We start from the raw sequence: 4,787 nt of genomic DNA on the forward strand, positions 1-4,787 counted from the left end.
ATTTGTAGCCAGTTGGTCAGAAGTGCAGTTGGCCTGGGGACCCTGGGACTTACAGCTGGTGTTTGAAGTAAGGGCAGTCTTATTGGGGACCATGCATTTAACATGTTGAGTCTGTGCCAGCTCTGGCGGTTAGCGTTATAATTGCAGTCAGTACTGCACCTCTCAATGCAGAGTTGAGTTGAGAATCGGTTTTGTGTAAATCCATGTTTACTGTTTCCATAATTACATCTATGTAGTGTTCACTGCTGAGCCCATTAAAACTATTTTTATGTTTCCTTGTACAACTCTTAGCTCTTCCTAGAGTTCATCACTCCTCTTTTACTTATTCATTTTTTTTCCTTTGATTCAGTCTTAGAATCTACTGATGTCTTCCCACATCCTCCTTTGGCTCTACAAATGCCTCTCAACCCAACTTTCCACAGGGTCTAACTGGTCAGAAAATCCGTTTGTTTCCAGACACATCCCTTCTAGAGCCTCCTTCCTTTGGATTCAAATTGGGCAGGTTGCCCTCAGTACTGCTGCCATTAGCCTGGGACATTCCATTACTATCATTCTGGAACTTTCCTTTGACTCTCTTACTCTCTCTCTTGCATTAATCTCTGTTTCTTTACACCACCATCTTTCTTCTTCTTGATCAACTCATTGTAATAGAGACACTTAATGCTCACCAAATATCCCAGGGGCTCCCCTATATTTCCAAGTCTTCCATGCAGTTAAATTGGGGTTACATGATTCATTTGGCCGAAGGACTGTGAAAGGAAGTGGCATATCCCACTTCTAAGCCAAAGCTCTTAAGAGCTGGTGTGCCCCCTCCACCTCGCTCCTCTCCTGCCATGTGGCCTTGGAGGACATGTGCTCCAGATGGTGCGACCACAAGATGGTGGAACCTCAGTTAGCCTGAGCCCCTGAAAGTCCAGTCAGGAAAACAGCAGAACTCTTAAGTAATTAAATATCACATTTAATACAGGAAAATGGTTACAAACACGTTAAAAGGGCTGCAGTATGACCAAGGAGAAGATGGGACTACTCAGAGACTGGTACCCCCAGGACTAGAGGAGAAAAGGGGAAAATGAGACTAGAGAGCCACAATCCTGTACGACTGAGGCTGTTGTAGCCACGGTTGGAACTGTGAGACCTAAGCAAGAACCCACGAGCCCAGACTCACCAGCCACTGGAGGCACCAACCACCAGAAGCAGGAAAGATCTCTTCCATCCCAACTTCTGATCTCTCCTGAGTACTTCCCATTAGCAGAGTATAGCCTGAGGCCAGCTGGCAAGGGAGCCTGGGAAATGTAGTTTGCCATCTTCCAGCCTCCCGTAACACAGAGCGGCGGGTGGAAGTGTGGGAATTGAGTCAAGAGGCAACAGACAAGTAACTGCCAGGTTTAGTGACTTTGTAGAGAAGAGCCGCCTGCCAACCCGTGTTGGAAATGTAGACGTTTGGGAGCTAAGCCACTGAGAGGAATGCTGTAGCTAGCATTGATTATGCTGACCTTGGTTTGGGTGGAGCACATTCTTTAGTGGTCTTCCTGAGAAAGACTGTACGGCAACAGAATTTTGGGAACCCTCGTGTCTAAAAAGTCTACATTCTCACATGTAACTGGGTATGGATTATAGACTGGCAATTGTTTCTCCTCAGAATTTTAAAGACGCTGTTTCATTGTCTTTTACCTTCCATTGTTGCTGCTGAGGATGTCCGGTGCCATTTAGAAACCTGACATTCTGCATGTGGCTGATATTTTCTCTCTGAAAACTTGTACAGTTAAATATTTTTTTTAAAAAAACTGTATTCTGAAATTCCATGATGATAGACCCTCAGGCAACCACATCAATCTGGAAACATGTTTTTCTGTTCTGAGAAATGAATTTGAGTTATTTATTTGATAGTGTCCCCCTTCCGTTTTCTCTTTTCTCCTTTCCTGGAATTTTGATTATTCAAATGTTGGCCCTTCTGATCCTCTAATGCCATTTTAATTTCTCTTCCATTTTTTCATCACTTAAGCTCTCAGTTATACTTTCTAGAAGATTTCTCTTCATTATCTTCCAAGCTTTCTGTTGAATGTTCTTACTCCTGCTCCCTGTCTTTCATTTGCCAGAACTTTCTTATTCTCAGACTGTTGCTTTTCCTATGCATGCTGTTCTTGCTTCACGATGGCAACGTTCGCTCCCATCTTTCTGAGGGCAGTTAACTTTGTTCCTGCTCCCTCCATCATGTTTGTTTGCCCCAAGTTCATTTTTTTAAATGTGCATGTTTCATTTCTCCTGTTGGAGGATTTCCTAAGATGACAGATGACCCTGGGCTGTTCAGTCATATGTGTGGAGTAAGTCCCTCTGCGTGCAAGAGGGGGACTTGGGCAACTGGAGAACTTTGTCATGGGGAGGGGTGTCCTCACTCAAACATCTGCTAGTATTTTCTCTTGAGCCACTCAGTTCCCCTAGATAGGAATCATTTAACCTCTTGCCTGGGAAGTAAGTTGGCCATGAGCATTCTGGGAGACAAATGGGGCAAAGAGACGGGAAGAGGAACCTCACGTTTCAGAAAGCGGATTTCACAAATGCCCCTGGTTCCAGGATGAACTCTCCCTGCCTTTGGCTCTGCCCACTGTTCCCAACATAAGAGCCTGCGTGGTTCCAGGCTTCTGCCAGCATGGATGGGGAGAGGTCTGGTGGCTGGATGTGAAGCGGGAGGGGAGGTCTGGGGGCCCACTGGCTCCTTTGAATACTTTGTACCAAACCTTTCTGTTTTCGGCCATCCTGGGAGCCTTGGGTGCCCCAGGCTTTCTGGGGGTCTGGTGCTTCCCCCTTGGAAAGCTTAGTTCATCTCTGTCCCAGTTTCTAAAATCTTGCGGGTTTGTGCTTTTGATTTTTTTCCTTACTGAGAGAGACAAACAGACAGAGACAGTGAGCAAAAGAGACAGAGAGGAGAGACAGAGAGAAGGGAAGGCAGTGGGCCAGGAGCAAGGGCCCCGAGGGGGAGGGAAGAACGACAGACTTGCACCCCCACTGCAGCTCTGGGGCTGCAGGAAGTTCCACCTCCCACGGGGATGATGGAGAAGGCTCGGAATATGCCCTGGGGAAGAGTGCCAGACTAGAGAGCAGCACTGACTACCAGGAAGGTGGTAGAGCCTGCACACGGGTGACCCAGTGGGCAAAGGTCGGGCCTCGCTCTGTCAGGCGGAAGCCCCCACAGTTTGCCCTCAGAGCACCAGCAACCTGGGACTCTTGCATGATTCTGATTTTACAATCTGATTGGGGTCTGCCTCCGTCACGAGACTGCCAGCTGTAAGGGCAAAGAGTTTGTCTCTGTTGGTCACCATTGTCTCCCCAGTGCCTAGTGGAGCAGACTTTCAATAAGTATTTGTTAAATGAATTAACAAACGAAATCAAATTGGAGATGCTATTTTATACCTGCTAACAGAGCAAAAACAATTCAGTTAGTAATCCGGTCTCCACCTCCAGCCCATAGGGGTGGGGCATCTGAGCCCAGATGGTGGATCACACGCTCCCTCTCCCAGAATCTGGTGCAGAGACACACTGGAACCAAAGGTGGCTGTGTCGAATGGACCAATGGAGGCACTTTAGAGAGACAGTCCCTAGGGTTGCCATTGCTGAATACCCCAGATTTCTCCCGGCTCCCACCCTTCCTCTGCACTGCCCTTGCATCCTGCCAAGAAACCCCTTTTTTCTGCCTAGTTCACTCAAGATTGGTTTCTGTTGCTTGCAAACAGAGAACTTTAACAACTTCAGAAATTGGCACTAGAAGTGGCATATATAGGCGCAGACATCCCAGGAAAATGGGGGTCATATGGAAATAGTGATGGGGCCAAGATGGGGGCAGGGCAAGGAGGTTCCTATACACGTTCCCGGATGGGGAAGTGAGTTCTGTCTAAATGGCTAATCAAAGTGTCAGCTGGGTCCCCTGGGATCACGTGTCCTCTGATGTTGAGCTCTAGAGGATCAATTTAAAGGGAACAAGGGAAGCCAGGACCACAGCATACGGTGGTTCCACCTGATGGCATTGGTCCCCTCCCAGTAAGATCTCAGTGTTCCTTTGCTGAGGCCCGGATTGAAGGAGGCCTTCCTGGGGCCACTCTAAGAGCATCCCGAAACACTGGTAGACACGGGCTAAGACCTCTGAAAACCTGGGTCTAATTCCCAGGTCACTGGAAGGGAGCTCCAGCTGGACTCTGTATGCATTTCCTGTGGCTGCCGTAACAAAGTACCAGGCACACTGGGCAGCTTACACAACAGAAATGACCTGTCCCACTGTTCAGGAGACTACGAGTCTGAGATCCAGGCGGCGGCAGGATTGGTTCCATCTGAGGGAGGTCCTGTCCTGGGCCTCTCCCCCAGCTCCTGGAGGTTTGCTGGCAATCTTTGGCATTCCTTGGCTTGACGAAGCATCACTTCAAGCTATGCCTTCATCTTCACACGGCGTTCTCCCTGTGTGTGTCTGTGTGTCCAAATGTCCCCTCTCTATGTGGATACAGTCATACTGTGTTAGGGCCCACCCTAATGACCTCCTCGCTCATTGACTAATTACATCGGCAATGATGCTATTTCCAAATAAGGTGCCAGGGCTTCAACAATATGAATCTAGGGAGACACGATTCAACCTGTAACAGACTCACAGCCCTGCCAGGTATTTTGGGGGCGTTAATCAGGAAAGTGGGGACGCCGATCTTTGGAGCAGTGACGTTTGGAAGGAATGTAAGAGACTGAGGACTGGACATCTTCTAGTTCTTCTGAGAGATCCTCAAAGCTCAAGAAAGCCACGCCCCTGTAGG

Source organism: Equus caballus, chromosome 13 (genome assembly GCF_041296265.1).
Source record: "Equus caballus isolate H_3958 breed thoroughbred chromosome 13, TB-T2T, whole genome shotgun sequence".
In the NCBI taxonomy this organism is placed as follows: Eukaryota; Metazoa; Chordata; class Mammalia; order Perissodactyla; family Equidae; genus Equus; species Equus caballus.